This window comes from Aegilops tauschii, chromosome 6, assembly GCF_002575655.3.
Source record: "Aegilops tauschii subsp. strangulata cultivar AL8/78 chromosome 6, Aet v6.0, whole genome shotgun sequence".
Classification (NCBI taxonomy): domain Eukaryota; kingdom Viridiplantae; phylum Streptophyta; class Magnoliopsida; order Poales; family Poaceae; genus Aegilops; species Aegilops tauschii.
Window position 1 is genome coordinate 96,350,967 of NC_053040.3, and position 14,756 is coordinate 96,365,722.

Below are 14,756 nucleotides of genomic sequence, written 5' to 3' on the forward strand. Positions count from 1 at the left end.
ACCTCCAAGACCAAAATCAAGTCTTGGGTGAATCCAAATAAAACTCTTGCCATAAAGAAATATTTTGAAAGGGAGGGTTCTTTTGAAGAAAAATTTAAAACACCTCCCTCAAGTCAAATAAAAATTTTGAAACGGCGAAATAAAATTTGGGGTGCCACACGAAGTCCTTCTGGTCAAAGGGGGTGCCATCTTCTTTCAAACTGGGATACCCAAGGGCGATGTCGGCCGGGTCTAGCTCCGGTAGAAACGCCTTGGTCCGGCTCAGAGCGGCTATGGCTCCGGCTCTTGCAGAAGCTCGTCTCAACTCTTGGAAGCGTTGAGGAAGTACGGCAAGCCGCCTGAGTACATCTGCCAGGTGAGTGGGAACTTCATTTGACAGAGCCACAACGGCTAAGGCACGTTGTGACCCGGTGTAAAGTTGTTCCACCAAGGTATAAACCGCCTTCAATTTTGTTAGCACGTTTTGATTAAGATTGGAGCTCCTGGGACCTGCATTGCAAAGTCAGGTAAGCTGATGACAATTGAGATGCTCTTTGGAAAAGATGTAAACTAGCTAAACACTTATAGAGTAACTTACCAAAGAATGCGGAGACCATCTGAGAAACATGGCGTTTTAAGCCGGATAGCTCGGCGGCTGTTTCAGCAAGAGTGGCCTCCGCTTGTTCGGCCCGGCTGAGCAAAGCCGTCTTTTCATCCGCCCAGGCTTTTCTCTCTGCTTCAAACTTTTTCTTCAGTTTCTCTTGAGCAGATACACTGAATTCAAACTTAGAGTTGGCCTTTTGGGTTTCATTTTCTTGAGTCTTCAGGTGGTTCTTTAAATCAGAGATCTCCGATTCAAACTGCTTGAAGGCGGCCTGTATAAATTCCGGGTCACAGTTAGGGTGATTATAATGCAACATTAAGTCCCAAGCATTTTTCAAGCAAAGACACTTGGCACTTAGGAGCTAATGTATGCTGAAGAGCTCTATTTACAATGGCAGTTCATGCAAATAAGTCCCAAGCACTTTGCAAGGAAAGGTACTTGGCACTTGGGGCTAATGCATATTGCTGTTCAACTACTTGATTAAAACAAGGTAAGGACCGGTTCAGATATGCTGATTAAACTGGACCTTGAGTGCTACCAGGTAAGCCGGTTTTCTTGCAGTGATTACTAAGCCGGCATTAAGTCTACAACATATTTTATCATAAGTAATAGACTTGGGGGCTGGCATGGTAAGTATAACTATGGAGTAAGAAAGAGAATTATACCTCAGATTTTTCTGTATTTGTTTCACCATGTCAATCTCCAGATCCCGGCTGTTGTGCACTTGATTCGCATAGCCAGAGACAATATCTTCAATGCTCAGATGAGCATAATCAGTGATGTCCAGCTTGGGCCCGGCGGCGCTCCAGAAGTTCTTCCTTCGCAGAGCACTTGGCCAGCACGGTAGGTCGTCCCGGTCCGACAAACTCAGTCTGGGTGATCTCAACGTCCGGATCATCTGGATGAGCCGGTCTGGGGATCTCCGGGTTCTCAGAACCTTCCATAGCTTGTTCAACAGTTGGAGCAGTGGTGGCATCAGGAGATGGTACAGCCGGCATCTCATCAGCAGAGGCGTCAGGAGCAGCCGTTCTGAGTTCCAGCTCAGCCAGGACCGGCTCTTCGGCCTGCTTATTTTTCTTCGCCCTCTTGCTGGGCTTCACTTGTACACTGCAAGTCAAAAGGTTAGTGCAAAAACATGAGTAAGATAAGCACAAAATAAACTGATCATCATTACCCAGGAGCGGTTTTGAAAGCCAGCAAGCTGGATTGCATTGAGTCGCCGGAGGAAGGTGAAGTTCCCTGGTAGTTTGAGTCAGAATAATTGAGTGGTTGACGAGTGACGCCCGCCAAAGGATACAAAGAATATAAGTCGGAGATAACCTCAGTCCGGCGCTTCCTTGATGCTTCGGGTAAGCCAGAGCAGAGGTCTGCATCTTTGCTGGTCCGGGGCTGCCTCCGACTCTCATAAATCTGTCGCTTCAAAAGAAATTGAGGATCTTGATAAGCTAAAGGATGTGAAAATCTTACTTTCTGGGTTACTCTTCGGACTTTCTGTCTCGGCAAAGGCTCGGAGTCAGAGGAAATTATAGTTACCTCTTCATTCACTTCATGACTTGTTCCGGTGTCCTCCTGCTGATAATCCGTGTCAATAAGATGGTTAACGAAGGAGCCTAAAGAATCAAGAGCTACCTCTGACTCGGAGGTGTCTTCCAGATGAAGCAGGTCCGAGGCGCTAGGTTTATTCCCCTTCTTACGGGGAGCGGCTTTCCTAGCGGCTTTCTTAACTTTTCTGGCTTTCTTGGCAGCTTCGTGGTCATACTTGACCTTCCAGAATTTATCATTAGCCTGTAAAATACAACAAAGGTTAGTGAGTTAAGACAAAATCGTTAAAATGGAAGGTGAAGTATTCAGGTCAATGGTTTACCGCTGGAGCCGGGTTAGCCTTGCAGAAAGGGCTTAAGCCCACTCTCCCGCAATCTGCCAGACTCTCGTTCAGAAGAGATTTGGTTGTATCATCAATGACGTCCTCAGGTAAGTCGTCTGGACTGTGCCGAAGAGGATCATCCTTCTGGCCCATGTAATCACACATCAAGCCGGGGCGGCGGCTTAAAGGAATCACCCGCCAGGCAATCCAGACCCGGACCAGATCAATGCCATTTAGACCGTTCCCCAGAAGAGCTTTGATTTTATTGATGGTGGGAGTAAGTGGTTGACGTTCAGCTTGAGATAATTTGTCTGGCAAGGGGTGATTTGATTCCAGACGCAGGGCACGAAAGCCGGGCAGAGGGTTCTCATCAGCCGGAGAAGTGTCTTGGCAGTAAAACCATGTCTGGTTCCAATCTTCGGGTGGCTTGGCGGCTCAGCATAAGGGAAGAGACAATCTCTCCGTCGTTGGATTGAGATTCCACCGAGCTCCAAGCTGGGCCCGTTGGCACATTCATTCTGGCGGTTCAAATAAAATAACTCCCTAAAGAGTAGCAAGCTGGGTTCTTCTCCAAGGTACACCTCACAGAATTCTTGGAAGTTGCAGATGTTTGACACGGAATTAGGTCCGATGTCTTGAGGTCGCAGATCAAAAAAGTGCAGGATATCTCTGAAAAATTTGGAGCCGGGTGGAGCAAAACCCCGTTTTAGGTGATCAGTGAAAATGACAACTTCCCCCTCTTTGGGATGAGGTTTCTCTTCTGACGGGTCAGGAGCACGATAAGACATGATCTCTTTCCTTGGCAGATAACCCGTCTTTACAAAATCAGCTAGGATGCTGTCAGTGACGTTGGATCTAACCCAGTTGCATGTGATGGGTGCTTTGGGAGCCTTAGGCGGCATTATGAAAGATGGAAGCCTATCACAAAATAAAAATTTCCGGTTCACATTTAAGCCGGAGGAAAATTTCAGTTCAGTATTCAAGATGGCGGCTTATGAAGGGGCCTAATGATATATGGCTAATTGTGTCAGGTTATTTAAGCCGCCGTGGATATCATGAGCAATTAAGTGATCTAACTCTATTCTGAATGATCCGGAAATTTCACTAAGCATGGCCTCTTTTAAGCCGGCGATATGAGCCGCCATGGCTAACAGATGCAGTTTTTGCCTAAGTGTTGCACAAACAAGTTTCACAGGTTGCAGGGATTATTTTGGATCAAACGATCGTCCAGAAAGGAAAAATTTCTAGACCTAAAAACTGGTACAGAGAAGTTCATGAGTTCTAATGAGGCCTTTTTGCAAGCAAAAGGGGTCTGCTAGTATTGAAATGGGTACTAAACGACTACCGCCGAAGTTATGCATTACTTTGGGATCTAAGGAGGCCGTTGTGGAAGAACTGCGAAGGAATCGCGAGAAACCACGAAGAACACAGAGAGCTGGAGAACCCTAATGCGGATCTACTGTACGGGACAGCGAAGACTTACTGGTGCCGATGAGCAGCGGAGGTCGCCGCCGTTTCTCTGGACTGGCTCAGGGTGATGCAGCGGCCGAGGCTGAGGAAAACGAGGTGCGCAGCGGCGGCGGCGGAGCTCGGGCTCTGGGGCGTCAGGGGAGGAAGACGATGGAAAGAGAAGAACGACAAAGGCCTAAGGGCCGGGCCTATTTATAAGGGACGGCTGATAAATGGGCGCGAGAAACGAGGAGGCTGAAGACATGGTTAACCAGCTGCAGAGACGCCTCGGTTTTTGGGACAGTCATTAAGATAAGGATCCGTTGAGATACGTTGGGCAAAACGTGCATTAATGGCGGATGACGTCACGGCGGGTTACCAAGAATCCAGAAGATGACGTCACGGCGGGTTATAGTCTTTGCGCAAACAGAAGCCAGAAGATCTTTCCTTAAGGTATTGAAGATTGACATGAACCGGTTCAAATCAATCTGGGGCCTAATGTTGGGGATATAACTACTGGTGTCACCCGCCCAAGAGGGGCCGGGTTACGTTGAGACGATCATCACATGAAGCCCAGAATCAAGCTCGAAGATGGCGGTTCAGTAATGGGCTTAAGGCCCAGAGGCAGCTCAAGGCCCGTAGTGATAAACCGCTGTTAGGGCATGACTTGTAGTATAAGGCAAGAATAGTTAAGAGTCCGAGCCGGATACTGTTTAAGCCGGCCGGGACTCTGAGAGCCGCTGGGCGTTAACCTCTATATAAAGGGACGACCTGGGCGGCGGTTCAGGACAGGTAACATCAAATCGGTAGCCAGGTATAGCGGATTCGCTCCCTGGTCGTCGAAACCCTAGTAATTCCACCTCAACTGGAGTAGGCTTTTACCTTCACCGTAAGGGGCCGAACCAGTATAACCCTCGTCTCCTTTGTCCCGCTTTAACACCTTTAAGCTTCCTAGTTGCGATGGCTCCACGACTAAGTCCTTTCACAAGGGCATCTGCCGTGACTATTCCACGACACCGGGCGTGCCATGAGGGTGCGCCCTTTTCGCCTGAGCAAAAGGTTGAGTCGGGACCGACGGCTCCCAGCGAGCTGCCTGAGCTTTCCAGGCGCTTTCCATTGTGCTGTACTTCTGTATGATAGTTGCCAAGTCCGCGAAGTGTAGTATGCGGCGGCGATTGAGGGCATTGAGGATTCCTTCGTCCGTGCAATTGTTGCAGAACGCTGATATCGCGTCCTCGTCACAGCAATCTTTAACCTTGTCCTTGACAAGGAGGAATCTTGCCCAGAAGTGGTGGACCGTTTCCTGAGACTGCTACTGTATGCTCATAAGAGCGCTGATGTCTGGGTGGGTGGGTGGTTTTAAATCCGGACCCTGACTCAATTGCTGACCTAAAGTCTGAAGATCCTCCGGACTTAACAGTCCGGGCTCCAGAGTGTCTGCTGATTGCTTAGGCCCGCCGTCCGATTCTATGTTCGGAAGGCAGGTCACATCTTCTTGATGATGGGTGTCCGGCTCTTCAGGGTCGGAGATCTGAACATAATCCGTCCTCGATATAGAGGAGGGGTCATCGTCTTCCTCCATGACTACCGCTATCTGGTGGGTGATCGGTGGAGATTTGATTTCTCTGTGATCGGGTTTAAGCCCAATCCGATCGTAATCTGTGGCGATCCCCAGGGCGGCGATGCGATCGAGAAGCTCGTTCAAAGACGAAAACTCTGTCGGATCCATCTGCTTGGCTAGTTCGGATTCGACAAGGAGAGGATTCTCGATGACCCGAGAGGTCATCGTCGGCTTAACGGCCGAACGGGCGGTCTTGATAAAGCCGCCCAGCCGGAGGGTTTGGACTGGGGCCAGTACTCCTCCGGAGGTGATGTTGTCTTTGAGAACCAGGCGAGCCATCGATCATGTCGTCGACGTCATAGTGGAACTCTCAATGAAAGCACCAATGTCGGTGTCAAAACCGGCGGATCTCGGGTAGGGGGTCCCGAACTGTGCGTCTAAGGTCGATGGTAACAGGAGACAGGGGACACAATGTTTACCGAGGTTCGGGCCCTCTTCTATGGAGGTAATACCCTACTTCCTGCTTGATTGATCTTGATGAATATGAGTATTACAATAGTTGATCTACCACGAGATCGTAATGGCTAAACCCTAGAAGTCTAACCTGTATGACTATGGTCATGAGTATCTCCCGTCCTCCGGACTAACTCCTCGGTTTATATAGACACCGGGAGGATCTAGGGTTACACAAGGTCAGTTACAAAGAAAGGAATCTACATATTTGATCGCCAAGCTTGCCTTCCACGCCAAGGAGAGTCCTATCCAGACACGGGTGGAGTCTTCGGTCCTTGTATCTTCACAACCCATCAGTCCGGCCCATGGCTAACAGGCCGGATGCCCGAGGACCCCTGAGTCCAGGACTCCCTCAGCTCCCGCCCCTCCACCGCCATGGAAGCCAAGGACCAGAGGGGAAACCCTTCACCCACCTAGGGGGAAGGTCAAGGAAGAAGAAGGAGAAGGGGGGCTCTCTCCCCCTCTCTCCTAATGGCGTCGGAACACCACCGGGGCCATCATCATGACCGCGATCTACACCAACAACTTCACCACCGTCATCACCAACTCTCTCCCCCTCTATGCAGCGGTGTAGCACCTCTTCTCCCCGCTGTAATCTCTACTTAAACATGGTGCTCAATGCTATATATTATTTCCCTATGATATTTGAGTAGATCTGTTTTGTCCTATGGGTTCATTGATGACCGTGATTGGTTTGAGTTTCTTGTTTTATTATTGGTGCTGTCCTATGGTGCTCTCCATGTCACGCAAGCGTGAGGGATCCTCGCTGTAGGGTTTGCAATATGTTCATGGTTTTCTTATTGTCTGTGTTGCATGAGTGATAAAAACACAAACATGGATAAGTGGGTTATGGCGTATGGGAATAAAGAGGACTTGTTACTTTAATGCTATGGTTGGGTTTTACCTTAATGATCTTTAGTAGTTACGGATGTTTGCTAGAGTTCCAATCATAAGTGCATCTGATCCAAGAAGAGAAAGTATGTTAGCTTATGCCTCTGCCTCATATAAAATTGCAATAATGATTACCGGTCTAGTTATCAATTGCCTAGGGACAAATAACTTTCTCGTGACAAAAAGCTCTCTAATAAAACTAATTTAGTTGTTTCTTTATCTAAACAACCCCTACTTTTTATTTACGTGCTCTTTATTATCTCGCAAACCTATCCAACAACACCTACAAAGTACTTCCATTTTCATACTTGTTCTAGGTAAAGCGAACATTAAGTGCGCATAGAGTTGTATCGGTGGTCGATAGAACATGAGGGAATATGTGTTCTACCTTTAGCTCCTCGTTGGGTTCGACACTCCGACTTATCGAAAGAGTCTACAACTGATCCCCTATATTTGTGGGTTATCAAGACCTTTTTCTGGCACCGTTGCCGGGGAGCAATAGTGTGGGGTGAATATTCTCATGTGTGCTTGTTTGTTTTATCACTAAGTAGTTTTTATTTTCTGTTCTAAGTAGTTTTCTATCTTTAGTTATGGGTAGGAAACGCAAAATACCAAAAAAATTAGTTGTACCTACTAAACCAATGGTTGAAGAACCACCCAAAATCTATCATACTACTGAAGCTTTCTACTTGGATAATCTTCGATCCCTATGTGCTCATGCTGAAACCCCAACTAGCTTAGTTGAGGGGAAATCTTTAGATGAGCATGCTTGTTATGTGCGTCACCGCTTATCTAAAAAGGGGAACTTTTACTAGATCAAATTCATCGTTTGCAATGCTATGCTTGGAATGTATGTGAAATATATGATGCTACTTGTTGTTCTGAAGACCCTAAGAAACACCTTCCCTACCAATGTGAGTTTAGTGCTAATGGATGGAATCGTATCTTCGTATGCTAAGGGTGTTTATAATTACTATGATGTTCAATAAATTGAAGAATTTGTTGCTTCTAAGGGTACTTATGAAATTACTTCTTTGATTGAAATGTATGATGCTACTCTTTACAAATCTGAAAAGAATTCCATACTTAAATATTTTTATGATAATTATGCTTCTAATGCCTATGTTAAACCATATATTGAGGACTCCCCCGCTGTCCAAGAAGAGAATAACATTTTGCAGGAGTATATGGAAGAAGAAATTGATGAAACTGCGAGCTCATTGGATGAAAGAGATGATGAGGAGAGCGAAGAACAAAAGGAGGAAGAGTGGATTAGCTACCCATGCCCACCTTATAATGAGAGTAACCCTCCAACTCATACATTGTTTAATGTCCCTTCGTTCTTACCGAAGGATGAATGCTATGATAATTGCTATGATCCCGTTGATTCTTTTGAAATATCCCATTTTGATGAACTTGATGCTTGCTATGCTTGTGGCCAAGATGGAAATATAAATTATGCTTATGGAGATGAACTTACTATAGTTCCTTATGTTAAGAATGAAATTGTTGGTATTGCACCCACACATGATAGTCCTATTATCTTTTTGAATTCTCCAAACTACACTATATCGGAGAAGTTTGTTCTTATTAAGGATTATATTGATGGGTTGCCTTTTACCGTTGCACATGATAATTTTGATGAATTTAACATGCATGTGCTTGATGCTCCTACTTGCAATTCTTATGAGAGAGGAACTACATCTCCACCTCTCTATGTTTCCAATACAATAAAATTGCAAGAAACTGTTTATGCTATGTATTGGCCTTTACTTTGTGTGCATGAGTTGTTCTTTTATGACATGCCGATGCATAGGAAGAGATTTATACTTCGTCATTGCATGATATATATTACTTTGTGCTCACTACTAAATCACAAACCATTGTTAATTAAAATTGGCTTTGATATACCTTGGGATCCGGGTGGATCCATTACTTGAGCACTTTATGCCTAGCTTAATGGCTTTAAAGAAAGCGCTGCCAGGGAGACAACCTGGAAGTTTTAGAGAGTCATTTCTTTCTGTTGAGTGCTTTTAAAGTTCATAAACAAAAAATAACAAGGGGAACCTAAAACTTTAAAAAAAAAGTGAAAGTAAGAGAGACGAGCATTGTTAAAATTGGAGCATGCCATGAACTTTGTTCATGCCCATGGAAACTTTGTCAATCTTAATTACAGAAAATTTTCAACAAAAAAAATTATCCCCTTGTATAAATCCATTGTATTATAAAAATAATGTGCCAAGATTTTCCTTTACGATGATTAGATTGCTTGTTTGGTATGTGCGGTGTAAAAACAGAAACCTTTGCTGTAGTGCTCAATTTTACATTTTTTACTGGAAAGTCAAACTCTTCTAAAACTTTTTGCACAGTACTTCTATACAAATTTTTTATGTTGTTCTTATTGTTTCAGAATTTTTGGAGTTACAGAAGTTTGGTTCATGTTCAGATTACTACAGATTGTCCTGTTTAAGACATATTCTGTTTTTGATGCATTGTTTTGCTAGTTTTGATGAAACTATCAAATTTATCGGTGGTATAAGCCATAGAGAAGTTATAATACAGTAGCTACAATGCAAAATAAAATATGAATGAGTTTGCAACAATACTTGAAGTGGTGATTTGTTTAATTATACTAACGGATCTCACGAGGGTTTTGTTAAGTTTTGTGTGATTGAAGTTTTCAAGTTTTGGGTGAGATCATGATGGATGAAGGAATAAGGAGTATCAAGAGCCTAAGATTGGGGATGCCCGAGCCACCCCAAGGTAATATTCAAGGACTCCCGAGCAACTAAGCTTGGGGATGCCCCAGGCATCCCCTCTTTCTTCTAACGATCATCAGTAATTTTACTTGGAGCTATATTTTTATTCGTCACATGATATGCGTAAATCTTGGAGCGTCGTGTGCTTTTTATTTTTCTTTTAATACTGCACCATGCTGGTATGAGATAGTCCTTGGTTCATTTATAGAATGCTCTTTGCACTGCACTTATATCTTTTGAGTATGGCTTTATAGAATGCTTCATGTGCTTCACTTATATCATTTGAAGTTTGGATTGCCTGTTTCCCTACACATAGAAAACCGCCATTTGTAGAATGCTCTTTTGCATCACTTATATTTGTTAGAGCGTGGGCATATATTTTGTAGAAATAATTGAACTCTCTTGCTTCACTTTATCTATTTAGAGATTCAACAGGAATTGGTCATTCACATGGTTAGTCATAAAATCCTACATAACTTTTGGATCACTGAATATGATATGTTTGATTCCTTGCAATAGTTTTGCAATATAAAGATGATGATATTAGAGTCATTCTAGTGAATAATTGTGGATTGGTAGAAATACTTGTGTTTAGGTTTGTGATTCCTGAAGCATGCACGTATGGTGAACTGTTATGTAACGAAGTCCGAGCATGATTTATTTTTGATTGTCTTCCTTATGAGTGGTAGTCGGGGACGAGGGATAGTCTTTTCCTACCAATCTATCCCCCTAGGAGCATGCATGTAGTACTTTTTTGATAGCTAATAGACTTTTGCAATAAGTATGTGAGTTCTTTATGACTAATGTTGAGTCCATGGACTATACGCACTCTCACCCTTCCATCATTGCTAGCCTCTTCGGTACCGTGCATTGCCCTTTCTCACCTCGAGAGTTGGTGCAAACTTCGCCGGTGCATCCAAACCCCGTGATACAATACGCTCTATCACACATAAGCCTCCTTATATCTTCCTCAAAACAGCCACCATACCTACCTATCATGGCATTTCCATAGCCATTCCGAGATATATTGCCATGCAACTTCCATCATCATCATATACATGACTTGAGCATTCATTGTCATATTGCTTTGCATGATCGTAAGATAGCTAGCATGATGTTTTCATGGCTTGGCCGTTTTTTGATGTGATTGCTATGCTAGACCATTGCACATCCCGGTACACCGCCGGAGGCATTCATATAGATTCATATCTTTGTTCTAGTATCGAGTTGTAATATTGAGTTGTAAGTAAATAAAAGTGTGATGATCATCATTATTAGAGCATTATCCCAGCGAGGAAAGGATGATGGAGACTATGATTCCCCCACAAGTCGGGATGAGACTCCGGATGAAATAAAATAAAATAAAATAATAATAATAAAGAGGCCAAAAAAAGAGAGAGCCAGAAAAAGAGAGAGAGAAAGAGAGAAGGGGCAATGCTACTATCCTTTTACCACACTTGTGCTTCAGAGTAGTAGCATGTTCTTCATATAGAGAGTCTCTTGAGTTATCACTTTCATATACTAGTGGCAATACCAACAGACCTAAAACAGGTCCAAAAACTAGCTGGTTGTGTGGCAGCCTTGAGTCGCTTTATCTCCAGATTGGGAGAAAAGGCGCTGCCGCTATATCGCCTGCTTCGACGTACCGACCACTTTGAGTGGACGGACGCGGCAACAGCCGAGTTGTAAGAGATAGAAGCTCTGCTAGCAAACAACCCAATCCTGGCCGCACCTAACATCGGTGAACCTATGCTCCTGTATATATCTGCAACACACCAGGTGGTGAGCGCAGTACTCGTCGTCGAACGAGCGGAAGAGGGACATAAATTCCCACTCCAAAAACCCGTATATTACGTATCAGCGGTTCTCACACCGTGCAAATCCCGATATCCGCACTATCAAAATATAGCATATGCGGTTTTCATGGCATCGCGGAAGCTACGACATTACTTTCAAGAATGCTCGATCACGGTGGCCTCCGAGGTACCACTCAATGACATGACAAACAATCGAGACGCCACCGGCCGCATTCCAAAATGGGCCATCGAGCTCCTACAATTTGAAATAACATACAAACCACGCTGAATAATTAAATCTCAGGTGTTGGCCGACTTCGTCGCGGAATGGACAGAAGCCGAACTCCCTAAAGAGTACGACACATACTCCAACTGGGTGATGTACTTCGACGGCTCTAAAATGTTAGCCGGATTGGGGGCCGGTGTCATCCTAACATCCCCTACAGGGGACACAGTCCGTTATGTATTGCAAATCATGTACACGGACTCCAATAACGCATCCGAATATGAGGCACTACTTCATGGTCTCTGGATGGTTGTTTCTATGGGCATACAACGCCTCGAGGTGCGAGGGGATTCAAATCTCCCAATATCCCAAATAAACGGATAATTCAATGCAAAAGATCCAAAGATGGCCGCTTACCACAATGCTTTGCTCAAAATATCAGCTCGGTTCGAGGGGCTCGAGTTCCATCATGTGGCCCGAGACAGTAAGCAAGCAGCGGACAACATTGCTCGAATGGGCGCTAAACGCGACCCCGTCTCGCCTAACACCTTTGTGGAGCGGCTCTTCAAGCCATCCGTCGTATGGCCGGACGAGAGCGGAAACACCAGTCCGGCGCCGATCATGCCCCCAGATGCCGAACACGATTCAGACATCATCGGGGGCTCGGGCACAGAACCAACGCCTTCCGCCCATGTAATCATGGCGGTAATCGCTCCATGGACCAAACCCTTCCTGGCCTACCTTAATAGGCGGGAGCTCCCTGAGGACTAGAATGAGGCTCGTTGCATCGTTCGATGCTCGAAAGCCTACAAGGTTCATGAAGGAAAGCTCTACAAGAAAGTACTACCGGAGTCCTTCAAAGATGTATCTCCGAAGAGGAGGGGCGGCAGCTCTTGGCCGAAATCCATGCTGGTCTTGGTGGCCATCACGCCGCAGCTCGGGCCCTTGTAAGTAAGGCCTTCCATATGGTTTTTTCTGGCCTACGGCCCGAGAAGATGCACAAGACCTCATCCAACGCTATGTAGGATGCCAGCTTTTCGCCAATCAAAGCCATATGCCGCCTACCGCCCTACGAACAATCCCCATTACTTGGCCTTTTGCGGTCTGGGGGCTTGACATGGTTGGACCCCTTAAAGGGGGAAGCCATAAGAAAAAATACCTGCTGGTCATGGTAGATAAATTCACTAAGTGGATAGAGGCCAAACCAGTTAAAACGGTTGAAGCCGGACCAGTGATAGATTTCATATCCGGTGTCGTACACCGTTATGGTGTCCCACATAGCATCATCACTGACAACGGCTCTAACTTTACAGTCGACGAGGTAAAACCTTGGTGTGCTAATCTGGGCATCAAGCTCGATTACGCCTCCGTGTATCACCCTCAAACAAACAGTCAAGTCAAACGGGCCAATGGCCTGATAACGAGCGGCATCAAACCCAGACTAGTGCGATCCTTAAAGGAGTGGGATAAACACTGGGTTGAGGAGCTCGACTCCATACTCTGGGGGCTGGGGACCACACCCAATCGCACGACCGGATACACACCGTTCTTCATGGTGTACGGCGCAGAGGCTGTCCTGCCCTGCGACATTATTCATGACTCACCTCGAGTGTGCATGTATGAGGAGAGAGAGGCCGAGCTCGATCGGCAGGACGACTTAGACGGCCTGGAGGAGGAGCGCGACGTCGCGAAGGCCCGTTCTGCATTTTATCAACAACAAGCTCGAAGATACCAAAGCAGAAAAGTGCGGGCTAAGACTTATAATGTCGGTGAACTTGTTCTACGCCTACCAGAGAAGAAAAAGGACAAGCTCAAGCCCAAATGGGAGTGTCCCTTCATTATTGATGAAGTTCTCACTAGAGGAGCATATCGCCTTCGCAATGCATCGCACAATCGCTTGGAGCCGAACCCATGGAACGCCGCCAGACTCCGAAGATTCTACGCCTAAGCCCGGACACATTGTTCATTACCTTTTTCTCCTTTTTTCCATTTTCCTTTTTTCTTTTCGTTTCTTTTACGACTGCTAGCGTGTGTTCGGGTAAGCCGCACACTTGAGGGGCATACATCCTTAAATGTACACACCCCACTGTAACTGGGGGCTTCCTTCAATAGAAGCCTGGTATTGTTTCAGGCATAAAGCTCACCTTATATATGTACATTACTTACTCATATACGTCTTGTCTTCGCCATTATATGCACCTCTATGACTTAAGTTTTTGCCAAGCTGGGTTGCCTGGCTCCTGTGCTTATGCCCTACATTCTTGCTTGTTCGGCTAGGGCATAAAGGGAGCACCTCTGTGATTGTTACAACCGGGTCATCCGGATATGTACCTCAGACGGGTGAAGCTGAAAGCTCGCGTTCTTAAGGGAATAATTGGTTGGTGGACAAACGACGAACTGTCTTCATAGCAATATAAACTACCGACAATACAAAGACTCATGTGATTCTTTCACATCACAGCCTAGTGATCTAGAAACGCATACCGACCCAGGTAGAGGAACCCTTAACGGAATTATTCTTCCTGGAAGATGTTTTTTACATTATAAAGTAATATAACATAACCACCCGAGTACAGCTTGTCTGTTCAAGCATTATGAACGGATCGCCTAGTATCCGAACGTACTTGGTGTTTTTCACCGGTATAGTATTCAGAAACACTCACCACTTGGGTTTCGGAGGCTGAAGCAGAAGGTCCGCCATGACAATCTTTTACAATTCGGTCGGAGATAAGTTTGCTGATAAAAGTGTCTTGTCACATAAAATTTCACGCCTGCTCTTTATCTATGCCATCTATCAGGCTGTCTAGTTTACAGTCCTGCTAGGAAAATTTGGCGGCTATCTTTACTTGATCATACACCAAGCTAACCAGAATTTCTTGTCCGTCCGGTCCCCGAGGTCCGACCCGGGCCATATGATTTGGATCAAGTCCGGTATACCGCGTTTTCACCATGGCCCAGGCCTCTCGTGCACCCTCTCGACATGCTGATGCCTTCCACAGCTCAAAGCGAAGGCGAGCTCCTTTGAATAGCTCCGCGAGCTCCCCCATCAGTCCAGGAAGAGAATCGGATGGCCATAGAGCCTTAGCCATATTCCTCATTGCTTTCCGAGCTCGC